Genomic DNA, 24,809 nt, shown 5'->3' on the forward strand with positions numbered 1-24,809 from the left:
CATGACGGATTTTGGAGGACTTACTGGAAGCTGACAAGGAGATTCACATAGAAGAACATGAAACATGATATCGCCAACTATGTGCGTACGTGCCACGTGTGCCAAATTCATAAGGCCAAATACCGACCTCGGGGAGACGAAATGGTGACCCCTCAATACTCTGATGTTCCCTTCGAGACTATTCATCTCGATTTTGCAGAAATCAAAAAGAAGGGAGAAGAAGGGAAGAAAACGCAAGCTTTTCTAATTGCCATCGATGAATGCACGCGCATCGTAGCTGCAAGAGCTGGCAGAGAAGACACTAACTCTGTCATTTCATTGATGGAACGAGAGGTCTTCGAGAACACGAAAGTCATTGTTTCAGACAATGGACCGGCCTTCCGCAGCAAGAAGTTCCAAAGATGGGCAGAGGAAAAAGGAATCACACTTCGATTTCCAGCTCCTTATCACCCGGAAGGCAACGCGTTAGCTGAACGGGCGATACGCGACATCAAACAATTCATAAAAATGTACCCCGAGCTCACAGGTGGATGGAAATGCGCACTTGAGGCAGCCATTGAACACCACAATCGTTCCCACACCGCTGGATTGGGATGTAGTCCGCATTTCGCAGCGCGCGGAGAGAGCCCATGGCTACCTGCCGATCATCTCCTGGGCCTCACCGACAAAATCACGCTACAAGAACAGAAACGACCCCCACAGCAGCAGGAAAAATATCGATCGTCAATGAAAAGAAATTACGACACACGGCACCTAAGTGCAGTCCCAGAGATTCAACCCGGCGACATGATTTTAGTGCGAAGAGGCCTACAAGGATCCAAAGCTGCCTTTTCTGGTCCTTACATGGTTATTAAGACGTGCAGTCAACAAGGCATCCTCAAGACGCTGTACTACGTGGGACCCAACAACACCACCGAAATGGCATCAATTAAGAATATAATTCCATATCACCCCAGGCGGGTTGAGGACAAAAGCCCCAGCGTGTGTAGTGTTTCAAGAGGCAGACAAGAAGGAAGACGACGATAGGCCAGGATACATCAAGACGAGGAGGATGAAGAGGTGGATATAATAAAAACACCAGTTTTAATCTTGACGCGTTTATAAATCGTTACATATATATATATATATATTAGTGGAATATGTGTGAGTAAAACAAAACTGCAAATTGGAACTACGGAACATTTTTTGTTCTAGCGTTGTGGGCTTTGAAAGGGCAGAAGGTACGGCTTGCCATCTTTTTTTCCCTGTTTTCATGATTGACACCATTTGGAACCTCGAAACTTTTAGATTATTTTTTTCACAATAGTTATAACTTATTTGACTACTTCAAGAGTTCGTACAGAAGGGGAAATGTTCTCCAGAAGTGTTTTTTTTAAATTTTATTTCATAAAACAAAATTCTTGAATCTTGCACCTTTGACAGTAATAGGCCAAGTTTGAATCGAGCTAACTTTCGATGTACAATTATTTAAAGGAGCTGTGCAACGATTTTAATGTTGAAAGAATTTGCCTCTTCTACTTTTTACATTGTTTATCTTCTCAGAAAGGACAGAAAACACATCCCATTCCTTCGAAAAGCTGCGATTCCACCGCGTAATCGCGAGGCAAAAATTAGAATATTCCCCGACCTGCAGCCGCGAGCGACGGCCATGAGAACCACGCGGCGTGACGTTAAAGGGGGACCTGTAAAAAGATAGCAAGTTGTACAAATACCTGCTTGATAAAACGTAATTTTTCTATAAATATTGTCGTTTCAACATAAATCTAAATGCGTCAAAGACCTGGTATCATCGACAAAACTTTTATTATACGGACTTTTAGTGGCGCCGTCTATCCGAGGTCAACAAACCGTCGGCTCTACCTGCTACTGCCAACAGCCGCCAGAAGCCGAAGGGGGACGGGGGCAGAGCCGGGGGGAGTTGCCGGACCCGGACGAGTACGCTGGCACTTTCCTCCTTTCACCATGTTGATCGCGCTGCGCAAGCACGTAGTCACGTGGTCGCCAGCAGGTGAGTTTTCTGTGCTCACTGATGGCTCTAGAGACAGAGCTTCACCGGAACCTTGCGCAACCCTCATTCACGTCACAGCGCACGTGACTCTGAAGATGGTGAAGGAGTTGAGAGGTGCCGAAAACCCTGATCTTTGTAAACTTTTAAAATAAAAAACCAGGACATGCAGGCAAAAGCGGTTTTTTTGTTCTTTACTTCAGAAAGGTGGAGACACCAACTACCAAATTATTTAAGCAATGCACTGATATTGTTGCACAGTTCCTTTAAAGCATAAGAAACATGGGAAAAGCTTGTATCTAAGACAATTTGAAAATTATAATATTGCTAATGTAGGTATAGTTTATATAGAAGAAACAACACTGTAAACCCGAGAAGAAATGATAAAAATGCAAAATTCAATATCCTTTAAAAAATACGTATTTTTATTTCTGAAAATTTATTTTATATGAAAAGCTTTCTATGTGGTCTGATATATGCAATACAATTGCTTTGAAATATATGGTATCGTCATATTAAGCAGTGCGTTTGAAAAGGAGACATATTTTTACCTCCATTCTAAGATGAAAATATATTGGCCATTGCAAAACCGTTTACGTAAATATTATATATATGCCTGTAACGCCACCATAGTGTTTATAATACAATTCATGTACAATTTAGTAAAAATCAGGCATGACTGGTATGTTATAATTAAATAAAATTCATGAACATGTGTAGTTCACGTATAAAATCTTAAGATTCACAACGTTTCTTTAAATAAATTTATCTAAACATCTTTTTTTTATTTAACAAGCATAAAATTTAAGTTTCACATACCTCTATGTAAGAAAATAAAGGGGTGAGATAAATTATTCTCAGACGCCTAGCGAGCCGAGTGCGAAATTTAGATTTTTTTCATGCGGTAGCATTTTTACGTATACTGGCGAGGCTCGTTCAAAACTTCTTGACTTTCTTTTTATTTGAGACAATCACAAAGAATGCAGAAAAACGGGGGAAATGCATAACATTGCATAGCATTTTTAGTATTATAAGCGGAAAGTAACGTTCATGGTAATAAAAAAAAAAAAAAAAAGAAAACGTGATTTTAATTGAGAGTACCCCTGAGGATTCGTTTTTTTTTTTTTTCAATTACAACCCTGAAAGACCCGTCTTTACTTTGAGCCTTCATTCATAAGTGGCAAGATTGAGGGTTTTTCACAAGACTCAAAAATTCAATTCTTTGTTAACTGCGTCACGGTGTTGGGCGAGGCATGTTTCTTCACCTTTGAGAAGTACAATTCTAGGAACTACACGAGAAAATTCATCAGAGCTTACAATGGTTTTCAGTTCTGACGACCTGAGGTTGTGCAAAGAGGTTTGGTCCTTGACAACTCTCCTCACGCCATTAGATGTCCTTTCTCCGTGTTCCGTAACTTTAAGGATCAATACGTTAACCTTTTCTCTCTTGATCATATCGTGCAGTTGAAACCTATTTTTGAAATTACTAGCCTCCGCGTCGGAGATGTATACAAGATCTGTAAATATCGAAATGCTTTCTTCCCGCCACTTTTGAACCGTGTGCAGAGCGAATAGTGCGTGTGCTGTATTGTGCACGATGTTGTCCCTGACAACTCCGATGCTGTAGATTTTGCTCTCCGTTGTAGCTACGCAGGCGAAGACATACGCGATTTGGTCCTTACAATGCAAGCATTGTACCGCTCGCGGAAGGAGGACGCTCCAGTTCTCTGCAAAATAAAAATGCAATACGATGGTACAAACGTTGAGATACGACTTTTTATAGCTTATAGCAAGCCGCTGAGAATGTCGGAAGAATTAATGAGGGAAGAACTTTGTTGAGCACTTTCTGAGCTTATTGCAAAATGCGTTAATTCCTACTTGTTTTTTTTAGCAGTTCGCTAGATTCCCACAAAACTACTTTGATTTATCCGTCTTCCTTTATTGGCAACAATTTCAGCGCTAAACCATCTCTTTTTGGAGCCAACTTACAGGTCAGCAAAAAGCACACCTTAATTGGGTGACTGGCAAAGTTCCTAATGTATTCAAGACTAAATTCTTGGTCGCCAACGTTTATTATTGCTGTAAGGCAAAATGTAGTTGCTCCCCCTCTCGGTTTTTGTTAACAGTGTCTAACAAACTAAGATGACGTACCAGATGTGCGGACAGCATAGAACCTACCAGCGAAGCAAAACTAAAGGGAAAGGCTCCCGCTCTCGAAGGTGGCGGCGCATGAGCTTGAGCTCTGACAGCGTTTCCTTGTAGTCACATGTTGTCTATAGCTTTCTACTATCTATGACGTGCATAGATCGTCATTTGGTAGTCGTTTGCAATGCTCATAGTGACCCTGCCTGTACTAAATAAACAATCACGACAGCTATCTAAAAAGGGGATGCGACACTCATAGAGTTAAAAAAGGGTGGCGGCATGTCTATGTCCCGCTTGGCCCGTGGATTGCCATTTCGTTTCCACTTGCCGTCGAAGAAAATAGGCAATGCAGCTTACGAGAACCTTAAAAATACTTATACCTCAATCAGAAAAAAAAAAAAAAAACGAAAATAGGAGGCGCACATTGCAAAAAAGCGAAAGAAAACGCTGAAGCGGCGCGAGGCTCTCAGAACTGATATTTTCCCCCATATCACTCTACGAGGTGTGGAACGTACGTTTCGTTTCGTAAACACAGAAGTTCTAACAGTAAAAATGGAAACTGGGATATTTCAACAAGCCTAGCTTAGCTATCGTGTAAAAGAAGTTGTTTAAATAAGAACAAAAATCATGCCCGTTTATTGAAGTGTTTGGCGGGCCGTCGCTTTGGAACGGTTTTCCCCACAGGTGCTCTATGAACTCAAGGGAAACGTTTAAAACTTCCTATATGCGTTTGTTGATCTCCTTTAACAACGCTTAAACATTATTTAGGAAAGTTTCGACTTCCGTAGTTTACTAAGTAAGCAAACTGGACGCGCTGAAGAACCCCTTACCATATTATACCGTAAATACCATCAATGTATACGTTTTGCTGAGCTGTGTGTGGATTTTAGAACCAATAAGAACTATGGTCATGTTACATAAACAATAAGTATTTAAGTGAAAAACGAAAAGATAGATATGCGTCGCATAATGGCGGTACAAATACGTCTTCTTTCCAAACGCACTGCTTTATATGGCGAAATCATATATGTCAAAGGAACTTTATTGCATCTATAAAAACAAAGAAATGTTTTCGTTTTCATTTAAAAACATGTTATATAAATAAAAAATACATATTTTTTAATATGACGTTGAATTTTGTACTTTTAGCTTTTCCTCTCATGTTTGCAGTCTTGTTTATTTTATATAAACTATACTTAAATTGACAATATTATAATTTAAAAGAGACTTGAAACAAGCTTTCATTTGATATGTTTCTTATGCCTAAAATAATTGTACATCGAAAGCTAGCTCGATTCAAACTTGGCCCATTATTGTCAAAGGAGAAAGGTAATTTTTATTTTATAAAATAATAATAATAAAAAAACTCACTTCCAAGGAACTTTAACCGTTCTGTACAAAGTACTAAAGCAGTAAAAATATTTATCCTTGTTGTCAGAAAGATAATCTAAACGTTGCGAGTCTCCGAAATATCTCACTCGAATAAGCGGCAAACATCGCAAAACCTATCTTCTGACCTTTCAAAGCCCAAAACTCGAAAAACAAAAATATTTTTCGTCGTTCTAATTTTCAGTTTTGTTCTAGTCACATATTTTCCGCCAACATGTATGTTTTCTAGAATTTTTTGAGGACCCATCATTTTTTTCCCGCATGATTTTAAATGACACCACCCAGAAACTAAAACAATGCCAGACCTTTTTTTAGAGGCGTTCAAATACAGGTTTGAATCGAACAGCGTAGTGTCATCCCTGCCTTTAGAACTGTTAAAAAATAGCTGAAGAAATTCTATAAAAAACAGTTAGAAGTGAATTCCAGAGTTTTTTTTTTTATCCCGTGACTCTGAATTTCACGTTCGTTTTCCCAAAAGATGTAACTAAATGCGAGAAAACCTGCACACAAAAAAAAAAGAAAAGTTCCGACCAGTCGTTATGTCCTACCCAGACCTTTCGGCCACCAAGCGCGTGTTACCCGTGTGGGCAGTGCGCGGAATTGCAAGCTTGCACTGACACCTGTCGTGACGTCTTTTTCTGACATTTTTGAAAATGGCAAAAGTGCGCATGAATGGATTTGATAGGCGCTGAAAATGCGCAAGAGCGGAGGTTCCGAGAACTTGGGATATGACGTCAGGCCCCGGGAAGGGGCTTCAGCGGTAAAGCCCTTCGATGTGCTCGCTTTTTTCTCGCAAGAAGCATCAAATAAGCCAGTGCACAAGGCCTGTGTCTACGGCGGCCCTAGATGCAAATGCCGGCGCAGCACTGAAATGAGCGGCACTTGGAAGGAAATGGTGGCTGAGCACCCGCTCGTGACATGTGTTTTACGCGTTTCCACGACAATGGTTCGCGGTACTTGGAAGCGTGTATTTTGTCAATGGACTTTATTCAGCGGTACTTGGAAAATGATGTTCTGCAGCCTCCGTGCTCCAAATTGAAAAATAATTTTAGAATTTGTGATTCTGAAGGCCAAATGAAGCCGATTTCAGTGTTTTTCCTCAAATACAGAACCGCTTTTGTTTCCTTTTAAAAACACCGGTTGCCGTGTCGGCGTTGGAGAAACTCGAAACGATGGCTACGCAAGTAGGCGAAATGATGAGACTAAGAACAAGAAACACGGGAACGAGGAAAGAGAAGCTGTACAGGTCTCACTAAAACCGTGCAGTACAGCCAAAGCTACAGGGGAGAGATCGTATGCAACCTGTTCAAGAGGAGACAAGGAGGAACGGGGAAATAGGCCTGGGATTTCCCCGCATTCATCGCCTGAAGACTGACATCGCCCTACACTCCAAGAAAAAATGGAGGAAAAAGGTAGCAACGGCGCGTCCTCCTCCCTTTTACTGACGCGCCCCCAAGCGGACACGAGAAAAAGGGAGGAACGAAACGTTTTTCTTCTTCTTCAGGCAGACAGGAGAAAGCTTTCGCCCTCCCGACTCATCTTCTTTCGGTTTCGCTTTTCGAGCACGTCGCGCACGTTAGTAAATGCTGTTGAGTGGATTGAGCTTCAGCGGCAGCGAAGGCCGCCTGTAATTCCGTCTTCTAGTCTAAACGTGCAGAACATTTCGGTTGCATTGACGTTTTTATCACTAATTTTATCAAACGAGTAAACGAAGCCGCTAGAAACTGCGAAGTTCCGGAGCAGTACCAGCAGCGCTACGTACACTGGGTAAGATGGCCGTCTCCGGATTGCGGAACCCACGCGGAACTACAGTAGCGGAACCACGCGGAACGTGAGCGGAAGTGTGTCGGCGTTTTCGACGTCATGGAAATCGCAGGAACTGCGTCCAAGACTGGCAGGTTTTGCTGCCGGCTGCCTGGGTGCCTTCCGTGCTGAGTTCGATTTTGTTTTCCGATGCCGAGAGCCAACCGGCAATCAACGTGGCTCTGTATTTCTGCGTGTCAGCAACATAGCAGCAACATCGTGATGGCAGTGTTGTGCGTTGTGAACAGAATACCGCACTTATCGCCGATGTGGCCGTGTGTTCACGTATCAGTGGTCTAACAACAATATAAGATAACGTAAACTGTTGGGCATTGATGCCGCTGGTCGGGCCGTGATCGGAGGGGGCGGGGTGTCGCAGGTTGACATTCCGCTTTACATTAAAGAGTTTAAGACCACTTGAGGGATTAGGTGCAATCGGCCGACGTGCGGATAGTCATGTTGGAACGCTGGTCTGAACAGTAAGCTCCTACCGTATACAGTGGCCAATGTGACTGCCGGTTCTCTCCTCCCCGAGAGCAATTGCGCTCTCGGAAAAGGACTGAACAGTACGAAATTATGACGGAAAGTACGTATATTTACAGTGTGGAAATTCAGCATTAAAATGAAATAGTAGGTAAAATCGAAAAAAAGCTTCCCTTTATTTTGCTGTTTAAATATACTACAGTTCCTGGAGAAACTGCCCTCCAAGTGGCGCGCTGGGATGAGCGTTAGAAGTTTTCGAGCTCGCCACGGCGTAGCTCCGTACACTTAACACCTGCCGCAAGTCGCGGCTTTGACAGCGTTCAAGTTGATCGAAAAGCGATTTCTCTGCCCGTGAAGCATCACTTCCAGCTAAGTAAATATCCGCTCTACAGCGATTAATTCAAGACTGCAATCGAAGCCATGCGCGAACAGCACAAATAGAAAAACAAACACTACAATAGAAATACAGGCTAGGACGTGCCGTGCGGGGAAACAAACGCATGTCTTCGAACTGCATTGAAGCGGCTTGATTTATTGGCTTTCAAAGAATTACGGCATGATCGAGTGTTTACTTTTTAATAGGAGATTAGTCCCCTGAGCCGTTCACAATACTCTCAGAGGTATGACATTACTGAAAAAAAAAAAAAGATCCAACATGCTGAGAATAATATTTATTGCTTAGGTGGTCACCGAAAAACTCCGTACTTTCAAAACGACCTGTATAAAAGGCGGAAACGCAGAGCACAGTGGTGGTTATTGGGTGTGCTGTTGTATTCCTGTTTGTTGTGCCGTGTATGCGCTGAATGTATATCTTCAGCTGATGCTAGTGGTATGCGTAATGTGTCTACATGGTGGCGCGAGTAAATACAAATATTTTTTGTAGCACATGAACTGGGCGATATATATAGCGCCACCTAGCCTAATGTAACTGACATGCGGCATATGAAACTGATATGAAGTAATAAGTTCTGATATGAAAAAGGTGTCCAATAAACATATAAGAAAAAAATTCATATAACTTTTCAGTAGGATATATATTGGCGGCATATAACCGACTGAAGATCGCATGGCCACTTTTTCAGGCTGCGATTTGAGAGCGTAAACAATGTTTGTTTTTCTCAAATGTTTGCTGCGACTGCGATTACGTGGAGAAAATAAACAATGTGTGTTCCATATGTTATAAATGTCAAGGAATAATTCTACGCTGTGGTTACTGACAGTACAAAGATTGTTGCATCGCCCCTTCAAGCTCTCCGTAACTATTGTTGTTGAATAGAGAGTTTGTCTAAAAAATTACGGAGGTACCCCTGACCTTATTGCGGCACCCACGGAAATTTTGATGAGCACGAAGTTTATTCGAAGTGCGCAATAAACGATCTCTACGATTGACTCTGATCAATAAGGGCTGCGCGTGACGTAGCACCGTCAATCCTAGGTGTGCCGCGAAGGTTTTTTTCCACCCAACGACACGCGCAGAGCAAACTAAGGGGTTGGAAATGTTAAAAATTATCGAGCTTTTAAGGCTATTTCGAGGAGGGGAAAAAAATAAAACAACAAAAACAATTGAACTTTTGAAATGATCGCGCTAAGACACTCGATGGCTTCTGAACTTTTTATTCGGCGAAGTGCAAAAGATCAAGGAACTTCGAACCAACTTTACCATGATAGTTTAAGATTATATATATATATATATATATATATATATATATATATATATGGAGTGGTGTAGTGGTTAGCATACCCGACCGGACATTGGGAGGCCCAGAGTTCAAATCCTGGCTCCGCCAATTTTTGGCTTTCGGCGGGTTCCTGAAAACTTGGATTCTTTAATTCATTGGATTAATTACGGTTCATTCATCTGCACATATTCGTTCATATCCTCCTCGGAGACCACGTACGATGACGTGAAGTGCCCGTGTTGTATATTCAATAACGTGGCTCTTGATTCTCGCAGATGATGATGATACCGTGTCTCTAAAGCTCATAAACAAAGAATACTACTACATGTACACGGGGCGAGACAAACAGTGGGAGGATTTCTGGAGCACAAACGAGCACGTACCACGTGACACTAAACGTCGTACCGCGTTCCACGCGGCGGCGTGTGTTTCCAGAACACCTCCGATTGGATACATTTCGTTTCTTGTGCATTAATAAGACAGGTAGGAAACGCGTGAAAGCCAAGGTGGAGTGGTGTAGTGGTTAGCATACCCGACCGGACATTGGGAGGCCCAGAGTTCAAATCCTGGCTCCGCCAATTTTTGGCTTTCGGCGGGTTCCTGAAAACTTGGATTCTTTAATTCATTGGATTAATTACGGTTCATTCATCTGCACATATTCGTTCATATATATATATATATATATATATATATGTAATGGGAGTAAAAGAAGCTTGAGAAGTCCTAAACATAATGTACGTATAAAACAGCGCAGATCGACAAAGACTAGAAGGAAGGAACAAACAGGACGGGAGAGGCGCTGACTCGCAGCTGAAGGTTTTATTACCGAAAACATAAAAAGTAAACACGTAAGGCAGCATTCTTCGCATGCGCCAACCTTTCTGCCACATCAGATAGGACACCGGTCATTCACGTGTCGCGTGCTTCACCCCCCCTCTCCCCCCTTTTTTACATTGTTGAAGTCAAAAACATTCCTTTCACAGATAGTGTCACCGACGGCTCGCTGATGCACTGCGCCCGCTTCCCGCTATGTGAAAAGCCTCTATCGACTCCCTCGTCACCTTGTCTTCGTGCCTATCTACAAGCGTGGTCTCCTCGAAGGACGGCTTGCACAAATAGCTCTTACAGCGCACCGCCAAATGCCCTCCGACCGTGGCTCTCAGTGAATAGTGTTCCCTCAGCCTTTCATTTAAACAGTTCCCCGTCTGTCCAATAAAGACCTTACCACAGGAGAAGGGGACCTTGTATACGACTCCGGAAACACAGTTCACAAACGGCTTTGCGTGTTTTTTTGTACACTTACTCTTTGACAACCCTTCTGCCTTGGCCCTTACCCTCGAACATGCAGAAGGGTTGTCAAAGAGCAAGTGTGGTAAAGTCTATATTGGACAGACGGGGAGGTGTGTAAATGATAGGCTCAGGAAGCTCAACTATTCAGTGAGAGCCACGGTCGGGCATTTGGTGGTGCACTGTAAGAGCTGTTTGTGCAAGCCGTCCTTCGAGGAGACCAGGCTTGGATAGACACAAAGACAAGGTAACGAGGGAGGCGATCGAGGCTTTTTACATAGCGAAAAGCGGGGCGCAGTGCATCAGCGAGCCGTCGGTGACGCTATCTGTGAAAGGAATGTTTCTGACTTCAACACTGAAAAAAAAGGAGGGGGGGAAGGGGAGGGGGGGGGGGGGGTGAATCACACGGCACGCGAATGACCGGTGCCCTATGCGATGTGGCAGAAAGGTTGGCGCATGTAAAGATTGCTGCCTTACGTGTTTACTTTTTATGTTTTCGGTAATAAAACCTTCAGTTGCGAGTCAGCGCCTCTCCCGTCCTGTTTGTTCCTGCCTTCTAGTCTTTGTCGATCTGTGCTGTTTGACCTACATTATGTTGAGCCTACACCAACTAGCCCAGCTTTCAACTTTGATTGAGAAGTGCAATTAAAAAAACAAATGGATTTCGGGTTGCAAGGATAGGTGGAAGCCAGGAGAGGCGTGAGCTTCCAGTAAGGGGCAAGTTGCTGCTTCCGGAAAGCCGAAGGAAAACATCGGAGCCGTTTCCACTCGAAACGATGATAATGACGATGATGATGATGATGACGATGATGATGATGATAATGATAATAATTTTGAGGCGGGCGGTTTGATTAGCATCCATACCTAGCCGAAGTTGTAACTGAAACGTTTCACTGCCCCAGTGTTTTTGCCAGAAATCTTCCACACCCCTTGTCGTACTTTCAACTGTGTTCTTACATTGGCAGTTGAACTTCGGCAAACTGCTGTGCACGTTACGGCCTCATTGAGGCAGCAACCTTTAGCATTTTTGCATGTATCCACACCCTCCACTGTACCGTTTACTCGGAAGCTGAGTGCTTTTACAAGCAATTGGTTATGTGGGAGGGCCTTGCCAGATTACTGCCCGTTATCTGGCGTTTTCCATCAATCAACCGGGTCTTCTGACAGTAAAACACGAGAGCACAATTGTTCGATGGTTTCAGCTGTTTTGCCACATGCTCGACATGATCTTGATTCCACCATATGATTAATCTGCTGACGGTATACTAACGTTTTCATCTTACCTACACGTGCTTCAAACAGCAGGCTTCTGCCCAGGCTATTGTTAAATAAGGTTGCCTCTGATGATATTTCATTTTTCCAGAGGTTGTACACCTGTAGGGTTGACATAGACCGGGCCTCCTCTACCCACTACCGAGCCTCCTCCTCATGCACTCTCTTCCTCAACTCCATTCCCCACTTCTGCTCTGTAATGGCAGACGTGGGCGTTGGGAAGAAGCCATACTTCCAGCTGATAATAATTATTCTTATTTATTTATTGAACAATACTGTCAGCCTTCACTTGAAGGCTATTACAGGAGAGATAACAACAATATATACACAGCCATATCAAAATATGAACTCAATACATATGTACATAATGGAAGACTGTTATACAATTTTTAATTGAAGACAACAAGAACATATCGCTACACTTTGTGAAAAGAAAAAAAAAGAAAGAAAAACACTGCTTTATATTTATTGCTAGATAAGTGTCTTTTATAAAGAAGACTATTCCTCCACTTGGTCATCATTGCCGTCAGATTCTCTAGTTGGTCTGCCTTCCTGTACACAAAGATTCGCTTGAAACACCGAGTTCGGTCCAGGAATCGCAGCACCCGTCGTATTTCATCTTACTAGTTGCTTCTCTGGCTTGATCCGATGACCATCCAAGATCTTCTTGGACAACCTCGTTGTCCGCCATACCCTGGAAGCGGTGCCTGCCTCCCGACTTTTCATTGCCGGTGCTTCAACGCGTTTGGCAGGTCTTCGGGAATGCAGACCACAGCGTTAGCAAATGTAAGCTGGTACCATGGCCGCTTTCCACAGTTCCTTTGTAACAAAAAATTGACTGCAGCTCCATTTATTACTCTTGGGAAGAAAGCTGGCTTTTCTCACTGCAATTTCTCTAAGGTGTAGATGATGTCCCACTTGATGTTCTGGCTTACTGGTGAGTAAAATACTCAGGTACTTGTTTCTCTCTTGCCCAGGAATTCGCTCGCCCTTCACCATACTCTGGCACAGATTTTGTTCTTCTGTAGCGGCCAGTTTCACAACTGCCAACAGTTTATTATTAAAGCGATGGCAACTCGCATCGGCCTCCTTTGCACAGATGACTAAAAGCTACTGTAACGCCTGTACACTTTCCGCGGTCAGCACTATATCGCCCGCAAATGTAAGGCCTGGAAGCGTTCAGTTCACCTTTTGTGCATCCTTTTAGTGGGCGAAAGAGAATTAAATTCCGACTGGAGCAAGCGCGTCTCCTGCCCTGACTTATAGGGAATATATAAGAGCGGAGTAAGAGAGCAACCCTGTCGTTAACCCCTCGTTACTGCCAATTTTTTGCCTTGGAACAATTAAGCTGAGTTTTCACCGGATTGCCCGAATACAAACATCGGGTGAGGGTCAACTACCCTTGTGGGATGTCGAGGTGTTCTAGGTGCTGGGGCAATAACCCGAGAGGCGCACTGTTGGAAGCCTCCACTCTAAGAAAAAAAGGTGTAACCGTTACACCCCTTGTCACATATGACACTCCAAAACTTCAGTTCGATGTACAGCGCACTGGTGTAGAACTGATGACCCCTACTTTTACGAAAGGCTTGATGACTGTGGGGCACACGATTCTAAAGAGCTAAAATACGTATCAACGACTACGAAAAATGACACTGAGGTTTTACTGTAAAGCCAAAAAAGAAACAAAAACCAATTACTTTTTTTGCAGTCAGCCGCACGTACATGAGCTATTTCAATAAGTTTCACAACTCGGCTATCAAACCGCTCGTGAAAGTTGGTACCGTCGATTAAAATTCAGTGCGCTTTACGTCGAACTGAAGTTTTGGGGTGTATTATATGGGACAAAAGGTGTAAGAATACATCCTTTTTTGTGTGTTGGCGATGTCAAGGAAGCTGCAGACCAGTCTTCTCCCCTTCTTATGAACGACCGCAATCAATTGGGTAATTGCGAAAAGGTTATCCTCCAGATGGCGATCTCATCAGAAACCTTCAGTTTTCTCCGTACTTAAATCCCTTTTTCCTGGCTATGCTAACATGTAGTCTTTCACTATCGGTGGCCCAGTGAGCCAGCGCACACCACCTCTGAGCACGTGGAGCGAAAGTTCGCGCTGCGAAACCCAGAGATGCTGGGTTCGACCACCACCCTTGCCCGTTTCGATCTGAATGAGTATCGTACCGGCGTGCGTTCGTTATATTATTACTGCATGGTTCATGTTAAGGGGTATTCACACGAGGGAGAAATCCCGGGGATTTCTTCCCGGCACGCGCGTCTCATGAGATGGAAACGCGAGGCTTTTGCACATCGCAAAGCCTGACGTTTGCGTCGTGGGATGCGCGTGGCGACGGGTGTGAGTTGGCGCATGTTTAAGCAATATATGAAACTGTGCGGTAAAGAACTAAGACCGAAAAAGCGAGCATGTGGCCCCAGGCTAGCGATTGCACCGCACTGGCTAAATTTCTCATCTACAGCTGAGACAGGAGACGCCCATTGAGGATGACTAACTTCCGGTTATATAAACATAAAAATATATTTTTATTGTTATCATTTCAATACACTCTAAGAAAAAAAGGGGTCTCAAAGGAGTAACGGCAGCATTTGTACCTCTAAACTCCCATTTGCTCCCCAAAGATACCATCTGGTTTGAGCTAGGTACTCGACCGGGGCTAGCCGAGACGCGCGCTCGAGCAAAAGCAGAAATTAGTCTTCCTAAAACAGGCTGCATCTATATTTTTTTATTCAAATAATAAACTTCGTTTCAGTACAGGTTTCAGCCTAAGTCCAGATGTCGCAGCCGATGCTACAAGCGCGAGCTCCGGGCTTGCAGTGCCCCTGCCAAGCACGCGCGCTCGTGCAGTGCAAACACTATTCAGGGCCACATGCTCGCTTTTTCGGTCTCAGTATTTTACCGCACAGTTTCATATATTGCTTAAATATGTACCAACTCACACACGTCGCCACTCTAATCTATTCAGCAATTCACTATTGCATAAAATGACTCGCCATCCTTCGGCTAAGAGTTCCCGGCTACGTTTTCATTATTCTAGAACGCTCATCCATTCTGTTCCCTTTCTCTTGCATTTTTTTTTATTACATTGTTAAGACGGGGTGTGTCACTCTTTGCTGGAGTTAAAACTGCGTTGTTTTTGATAGTTTCCTCCCCATCTTGTGCTGCTCATTTCTTCATCTCTGCTACGTATTCGTAGCCACATTTTATAATGTCTTCACACTTGCGCTTGTAAGCTAAACAAGTGCTTCGTAAAGACAGTGGCGCGATTGCCCATAGCAGGCAGTCGTGCTCTCTATTACAAAGTGACTCTGACTCCATGTCACCAGGCATTGCTTCCTCTTTTCGCCTAAAAGCGTTTTCCAACTGTTCAACTAAAGAACCTACCCTATCAACATTTGCAAGCGATAATGGATAAAAAATTTTGGTTACCATAAAAAATAATATTGTAGTGAAAAAAATAATGTCCTATGTTTTTAAGAACGTCTACAGTATTTTGAGGATTAAAACAGTGTACTAAAAGATGCGTGTGACAAGTTGGTGGCTTCAACCAATTGCTCATGGTTCGTTTATTTCCCCGTGGTTTGGGAGTTCTCATATTTCAATTGGTCCCGCAGTCAATTTAAAACATTCTTCGCTGAGTGTGCTGCAAAACGAGAAGGAAACAGAAAAAAAAGGTTAACGGAGGACAAATATCAACAGAAAGCGTGAAATCACAAAAAGCGACGGACTGTATGCTGCGTTATGATTTTGATTATTGCCATCAGGATTAGTTGTAGCGTGATATGGCTACAGTAAATGAAGGACATTCGATTAGTACAATCTTAAAGGGCGACACTGGTCAAAAATGATCCAAACGAAAGGACTGGTAATTTTGTCGCAAGAAATATGATCGCAGCAAAAATATTCTCATCTTCATGGCCGATTCACACGACGGACCGATCCTCGAACAGATTGATCATGTGACGAAACGTCTGCGGATCGTCCGTCTCCAAGCACATCCACACAGAGGAGATGACGAGCAGACGACAGCAAGGACGGACCGAACTTCCGACCCTACCGCGAAAGTTTACATCAAGTTGTCGCACCGCTGTTCAAGAGCGATCAACGTCTCCCGCCATTGTCGCTATGGTACAACGAAAAATAATCGTTGTGTGCCGCTGTTAAGTACAGAGGGAGACAGAACACCGTGATAGGCTTAGCGCGAAGCGCTTCTAGCTTTACTAATCCAAAGAATGACAGAAGCACCTCGAGGAGTCTTCGGCGTGAGGCGACGAAGTCGTGGACTCGCGGAGTTGCGTTTGAAGATCCCTTCAGACGCCCCACTCTCACAAACATCGCTTCAGTATACCACAGCCGCGAGAAAGGTCTTGCTGGTATACTTCGTTATACTGAGGTTAACAATTCCTTATATCGAGGTTAACGATTTAATATCGACGTTTAGACTTTTTTTTTATACCGAGGTGAAAACTTCCTTCAACCGAGGCAAACGACTCTCATGTCACAGCAGTTGAAAACGAAAAAATGACCATGCTGTTACCTTGCACGACGTCTGATCTCTTCAATACTGCATTTGGAGAAGGCCTTAGGTCCTCTGGCCCCCATAAGGTAGCCGTCGCCATTCTTTGGACAGCGAAGTCCTTTTTTTCCCCCACCTTCATGATTGACGCCGACCCTTCGAGACGCCGATGAAGATTTTGTGGGGAATACATGTAGTAGATCACTTTCAAGAAGCCGAACTTTTAAGAAGTTTTCTTGAGCAACCCTTACTAAACACCCATTTTCGTAATGCCCAGTCTATACTTTTCCCGGCATGCTATTTATCATCTCGAAATTTGAAATAGGTATTGAGAAAACTGCAGATGAAGTTTATACCAACATCTCCTTTAAAAAAAATTCCCGCGCTTTTTGCGGAGTCGAGCAGGCAGTCTAAAAATTCCACGCGTTGCGTGTTTTGTTTTTGTTTTTCTGGCATGAGCTTTCCCATGCGTATCATTAAACTTTTTTGTAACCCGCCGGGGACAAGCTGTACACCACCTCCATATTACAACATTTGACATCAGGCTTAAGGGGTTGCCAGAAGAGCCTTCTTTTCAGATCAAACTTGAAACTTAAATAACGTAGAGAAAAAAAGAAGTGATGACTTCTAATTAGGGTAACTCCTTTTTGTGCGTCTATTAATGTGTTGAACTACTGTGGAGGCGAATCAATGAGATAAGTATAATGGCACAGGCTAGCTGGTGAACGATCATACTTGTATTTGTAAACCCCGAAACAAGGGAACAAATGGCGAGAAAGAAAAAAAGGAGACAATGCAACGACGTCTCGAAACTCAAATACAAGATTTACTTACGGGACATCTCCGTTTATACAGGGCGGAGCACATCCAAAACTTCGAAACGTCACCCGTCAATCCCACAAGAAAAAACGTGGGGATAACCCATCTAACCGACCCACAGACGGAAGCCAAAGTTACAGACAAAAAAGACCATTTAACCATGTCCAAGGTCATTGAGGGCATGCTGATACAATTGCCCGCGCCTGTGAAGCGAAGCGTTTTTTTATTACTATCTTAAATCGATCCCTTTCTTTGCTTAGCACATTTTTTGGGGACTATTCTGGATAACAAATCTTAAATTCCTTTAAAGCTTTCGGGAGTTCTGAGTTTTCCGAAGAAGCCGTGACTGCCCTTTTGCGTTCAAGTAACCTGTGGTACCATACAGCGTCCATTTTGACGGACATATGAGAAGCCACATTTCATCGGAATTTCGTACAAAACCGATTCCCCACAAGCCGGTGCCGGATCCTTGTGCTTCTTTTTTCAACCTTGCTGACCTAGCAAACAGGGCGCCAACTTGCTTAATCTGAATTGGTTTTTAACGACAAAAATTATGACATGATTTTCTGCCACAGCTTTCACTTTGTATAAAAAGAGATGAAAAAAGGGGAAAACCTACCCGCTTATCAAGCTTTTTCACCTCTACAGCTGTCTTCCATAGGCCAACCAAACATTTCGCATCACTAGTCACAACTTTTAAATAATACCAATAATACCCTGAACCGGCAAACCCGAACATCCAAGCACTGAAACTCTCTTGGAGGTGTTAGCAGCACTATTTGTTCAAAGCATTTCTCCGAAGAGATCACACTACCCTCCGCTTTACCCCTTTGGAAAGGCAACTATGATACGGCAGCACGGGCTCAGGAAAATATTTGCAATATCTCCAACATAACTCTTGGAATTGATGAACTTAAATCTAAAAAAAAAAATGTAGAGCACCATTTACACAAAATTATGTGGTGAAGAACAGTTCCGGTGCTTGCGTTGTAAGGAAAACAATCCAATCATGCACATCTGGTTCCTCAAATTCCAAAATAGAAATACTCTACATACGTCCTGACTATTACACTGTTCGGCAACAAGGAGTGAACTCTAATATGCTCAGCGTGATCCAGCATACTCAAATAAATCTTCGAAAAAATTGGTGCCAATAAGGAGCCGATACTCACACCTTGTTTTCCTTTTGTTTCTTTGCGAAAGCACTTGCTTCAACTTAGCCGCTAATGATTTAAGATGCAATTCAAGCAGACTCAAGAAACTACCAACATCAATGCCCGAAACAAGCTTGAACTCCGCTAAACTCCCTTCTAAAACTGGCACAGCCTGCCCAGAAGCGCAGATTTGTATATAAAAAAATGTCTTTAATGTCTAATTAGTCAAAGCTACATGGTTTTGAGCGGAAGGAATCCAGTCGACGAATCAACTTATCTGACTTCCTTACTTCCAGCGCGTTATCACCAGTAAGAGCGTTAAGACACGTTCGGAAAAAAATCCGATAGGGCACGTTGCCATGACCGATTCTCGTTAATAACAATCTTAATAACAATCTTGCAGTTTAAGATCTTTTGCTAGAAACTTTACCATTGAAGCTGCGGACTTCGTCATAATTTAGACAACGCCAAGGGATTTCTTTCCCTTTGCTCGTTCACTTGTCTCGGGGTTTATGTGTATACGTAGAATAAATGACTATAAAAGTTTTGCAATGACTGGTTAGATAATATGGACAATTAATCCGAGACAGGGCCAGTCTTGGTTCATGGTCTCGGGTTAAATTCATCATGGTAAATTCCAGTCTTGAGTCTAATCAATCATAGTAAACTTCTACCAGCTCGCCCGCGCACTCACTGTATTGTCTGTACGGTTAGATACTCACACGTGTGCCAGTTCATGTCCAATTAGTTTAGAGGACCTCATGGGATTTCTCCCTTCCAGAGCGAGTGTGGTCACACCATACATTGAGCAGACTCCTCCGACCATAGGGGCGATTCCTGGAGATGCACAAGAGTACGATGTGTGTACCTACTGGTTAGCCTACACACGTGACGGAAATATATATATGAAAAAAATCTGACCACAGGTTTGCTTTAAGTGTGGTTTTGGCTTGAATTTGGAGAGACCTTTTGCAGTACGTGCAACGTCGTCCTCGGCGCGGCAAGGAATGCCGGGGACAATAGGTACAGCCGGTCCTAGCAAATGACAGACGCCACCTTGGAGGCGACGGCGAGTAGACCAGGGCGGACGGCCAACTCCGGTATTTTCCCGCTTTTTTCAGTGTCACGTGAAGATACTGCGGTGGCAAGGGGGAGTCTACGCAGAGGACTTTAAACGTGGTGTTTTTTTTAATAGTTTATTCTTATATAGGGTTTCAAAAAAAAGTCCACCTAAAATATTTTCTCCGTTCAATGACCAACTCCCAATGCAGGACCCATTTTACGCTGATGACACTTCGTCCAAATTCATAATTTGAATTTTTAATTCAAATTCACAAATCTAGCACACTGATTTTGTATTTTGATTTAGTTTGTCTATTAAACATTTATGGTGGGGGTCCCTATTACTGAAGCATATTAAATACAAAGTTTTCTTAATTTGGTTCGAAACCGTTAAAAGATTTTTCCTGTAAAGTTAACTATGCGTTTTGACATAGATGCAATATCCATGCTTAAAACAGCGGTGAAATCCAATGGCAATTTGCCCTCTTCCTAAAGTGAACTTTAACGCAAGGAAAAATATGGAGGAAAGAAAGCTTTAACTAACCAAGTACACCATAGTAGACGGTTCCATTCTTTTGTGTGGTTGCAGGAACCAGCCTGTGGTAAAGAAATAAATATAAAAATACCGTGATTAGTTTGAGTTGTTTCTGACACTGATTCTATCATTACCTTCGGCAATTAGCACCGCAGGAAATATAAATTAATAAAAACGAAAGTAAACAACAGGGCTTACGGAAAGGAAATCGTTTATTAGCTGCTATCTTGGACTTCGTTAATATATATTGTTTTCGACTCTTATTTGTGCCTGGTTGTGAATGCATTTTAAATTTAAAAAAATGACCGCATCTCCACGTAGTGAATGATGTGGATTGGGGCGAAGCTCTGGTGGTGCTGACGATACTGATTTTATTGTTCATAGGTTGTGCTGATGGTGCTGATTTTTTTTTATTGCTCATAGGTAGTGCTGAGTTCCGGGTTGCGTTTCGACATCATTATTACTGATTTATGGTCGGTGAAATGCAGAGCCAGTGGTTCTTCTAGCGGATCAGCTTGGATCCGCTACAAGCCGTGGGAACGCATCTCCACCGCTTAAGTCAACGGTCCATGTCAGAAAGAGAATGTGTGGTATGGAACGTGGTTATATACGCATTTGAGCATTTGACCGCAGCACCCTGTCGTCTATAAACGTCGAGCCAATGCATGCAAAGTTTAACGCGATTATATACGCATTTGACCACAGCGCCCTCTCCTGCATAGACGTTGAGCGGCTACAAGCAAAGTTTCATCCATGAAAAAAACCCCAGCTCTTGAGTTACTACCAAATCTCAGAACCCCCTACTCGTCCCGCAGTCGTGGCCGAGTGGTTAAGTCGATAGACTAGAAATCCACTGGGGTCTCCCCGGCGTCCCCGCACAGGTTCTAATCCTCCGACTGCGCAAACATTTTTTCTTTTTATGTGAGCACGGACGCTGGCCGGACGGACGGACGGATGGACAAGGCTAGACCCTAAGGAGCTTCGCCCCTAATATTTTTTTTCGTTTTCGTATGTAAAAAAAAAAAAAAAAAACTCCTAGAAATACTTTTGGTATCGTCATGCTCTTTTTTGTTTTGTTAAGTTGTGCTTATCTATAATTAAGGAGTGCATGAGTTTTATGATTTAAACGTTTTTCACGTGTATTGATTAATTGGCTTGCTAATTTTGTTACTAAACGTGCTTGATAATAATTGATGCAGACAAAAAATATGAAGGAGGGGATGAAACTTTAAAGGGTGCCGTCTTCACTAGGTGTTTATCAAGCTCGACCAACGTTAGATAAAAAAGAGAACAGTGACTGTAAGTTGACGAATTAACGAAAAAACATTGATTACCTTATCCATTCTTGGTTTTGTGAACCAGTACAGTGGATCGAAGGTAGACCAATTTCCGTTATGAGTCATCCACATGATGGTGTAGCAATGTGAAGCTAACAGGCGTGTGAACATAAGAAACCCCTCCCCACGTTTCTTAAGCTGTCAGTCACAATACGGAGCGCAAGTTCGTCTGCTTCTTTTCCAGGGGTTGTGGTGACGTCAGAACGCCGAGCTTTGATTGGTTCCGAATGAAGGTTAGTGGGTAGACCTCAAGGTAGCTTGCTTTGAGGTCTACCCACTATCCTTCAATCATAGCCAATCAGAGTTCAGTGTCTTTTTGACGTCACCTCAGCTCCCGAGCAAGGAGCAGACGGCTTGCTCTCCGCATAGCAAATAACGGACCGGTAAACCGTAAAGAGATATCCGCGTGCCGTTAGCGGACAGGGACCGGACCAAGAAAGTAAAGGCGTGCTTTATCTATCAGCTATCGTCACTGGCAGCTTAGGAAGCGCGACACATGGGTTATTACCATTATACTCCTCGCTTCATGATTCGTTCTTGTGTGTTCTTATCGTTCAATGCCAGGATCTCAATGATTTGAGGAGCGACATTGAGATGCACGTGGGCTCGCCGCTCCCTGAGGTTTTTTAACCGTCAGTGGCTGTATGGACCTTTCCAATGATAACCTACTGTGTGCTGCCATTTTTAATTCGAAAGCATTAACGGTCCCATGGAACGTTGTCTGTAGCAGCGAAACGGCACCTAAATTCCCATTGGCTGTGACGCGTCATGTGGCTCCATTGCGACGGCGTCATCGTTGCTAGGAAGCCAGCCGAACTGCTGACGGCGCAGTAGGAGGGAGTGACACGGGTATGCGCTGGCCTGATAACGTTATGCTTTGAGGTCTAACGCCCTCAACCGGTACCCGAAGCTGGGGCGATGATGATGATTAGAGGACACGTGATTTCAGCACGCGCCGTGCCGAGCTTTGCACTCCCACCGCTGCCTCACCCAGCGGCGTAGCAGTCACCAGCGAGCCAGGACGGTCTGCGCGGCGCACCGCCGCACTCCCTCCCTGCGCTGCGGCCGCTTCTGCCCTTCTTGGTGCTGAGAATGCTTTCGCATTCACAACTTATAAGAAGTGCTTAGGTGTGCTCAGAATTTTCGTCTCCGTGACTGTGAAAGTCGTTCTGAGCGTGCGCTGTAAACTCTTTTCCGCAAAATATGAGATGCTGCCGCGCATGTGTACACAGCCCGGTGTCTCAGCTTTTTTCGCTTGGCCGAGAGCTCTGCAAAGGTCTGTTGGCGCCGAGATATTTCGGTGGCGCCCTCTTATGGGTTTTTTCGTGACGTCACGACAAGGATTTGCCTCTGCCTTACCGTGATCGGCAGGCACGCTGTGCACCGGCGATTGGGCAGGCATGGTCAGTATACAGGAAGCGATTGTTTAGCCAATGGCGAACTTCGACCACAGCGACGCTTTTGGTCGCGTACGTTTTCCGTTTAGTCGTCGACATCTTGAATGGCAAAACTTCGGGTAAGGAAGAAAAGATCGGTTTGCCCTCGCCACACTAATAGAATGTGTTCACGATTTTATCGCCACTCTCAATCCTTCTTGTTTTGCCTCCTCTATATTATTTTACTCAATCCAGGTTTTAATGTCTCGCCTCTTTTTCCTTTTTTTGTCGCCCAAACCTTTTGTGGGGATAGTATGACCACCTTCCTGCCGGTGCAATGCGGGACATCCTGACCGGGGGGGGGGGGGGGGGTGGTGGAGGGGGGAGGAGTAAGAGGAGGGCGGTACTTTCACGACTCAAAAATAAGTATTAAGGGAAATTCACCAACGCGCACACCCCAAAATCCTTTGCTGTCCGAAAGCGTGTTATACACCTGAAAATTCTACGCGGCAATTAAGCTAAGATAAGTTTCACTCACAGTGATATATTTTTGTTTACTTGTAAAGGTAAATATTTGATCTAAAGTATCTAAGTTGAAAACATAAAGATCGACTGCACCAGACTCCATTGCATCAAAAGGAAATAAAAATAGTATATATTTTTCGGCTTATTGTTTCCTGTCGATACTTACTCTTATATTAACATGCTCCTACACAAAAATAAAACCTTATGTTGTTGTTGTTGTTTTTCTGACCGTTCTGAGTTGCCGGTTTTTTGCCTTGTGTGGCCGTCTTCACTAAAAAAAAAAAGCTTTCCACAACAACCCTTTCGCATGATACAGTATGATTTTGAACTAATTACAATAGTTTCTTTTTGAGCTTTTGGCGAGCAATTTTCGCTTGCAAATATTTTGCCATAAAGAGGAGAGGCAGAGCGGCGCATGCGCGTGAATATTCTGCAAGAACGACGGTGGCTTTGCGCAGTGCTTGGCAAGAAAATGACATACCATCGAGATTCACACATTTATCAGCGACTTCCGCGGTTCCCCGTTGCCTGTCGTTCGGAAGCGCCATAATTTGCGCAGTCAATGTTACGACAATGCGAAATGCGGGACATTTTGAAGATTTGGGAATTTCTTGCGGAACGCGGGACACGAGCCCTCAATGCGGGACAGTCCCGCGAGTCGCGGGACGTTTGTTCACCATGTGTGGACTACACGGCTGGGGACGAGGGTAAGCGTAAAAGGAATATAGACCAACTCAATTCTCCGGCGTCACGCCATTGCGGTGGCACTGCTGTCGGCAGTGCGCATGCGAAGATCCTTAGCCTCAGGCAAATCTGGTTTCCGCGCACGCGCAGTGCCAACACTCGTTGCGAGCAAACGCGGGATTGTTTATTTAAAAAAAAAAAAGAGAGTGTTGGTTGAAACCAGGTTTGCCGGGTTGGCTGTAGCGAAGTAAACAGACATGCGACAAGAGACGACGGGCGATCGGTGTTCGGAGGACCTCGTTTCACTTTCAGACCTGCCATTGCCCACGCTGTGAATCGGATCAAACCAATCAAGCCTGTGCTTTTTTCTTTGTGCGTGATTGGTTCGGCAGGCGAGGGCTTACCCACAGAGACAACGGCCGTGACGATACACTTTTGGCGCTGGTTGGCTGGCTCCGTCCTTCGGTTGGACTTAAGATGAAACGGAGTATAATACGCACAGGCAGAGCCTTGCCCCAAGTCCCACGTCCCTTGCATCAATGCACCGTTTCAGAAGTGTAGCGACTAATCAACACGCGCACGACCGGGAAAGTTTTGTGGGAACAACATGGGACATTTCAGCTCATTTGTCCTGCTGTACACAGCCATGTGCTTCTAAAATCACCTCCATAACCACATCTTTATTTAGAAGTTTTACCGTAACATCTTTGGACCTATATGCTATGAGGTT

Source organism: Ixodes scapularis, unplaced genomic scaffold (genome assembly GCF_016920785.2).
Source record: "Ixodes scapularis isolate PalLabHiFi unplaced genomic scaffold, ASM1692078v2 PGA_scaffold6__148_contigs__length_123643588, whole genome shotgun sequence".
Taxonomy (NCBI): domain Eukaryota; kingdom Metazoa; phylum Arthropoda; class Arachnida; order Ixodida; family Ixodidae; genus Ixodes; species Ixodes scapularis.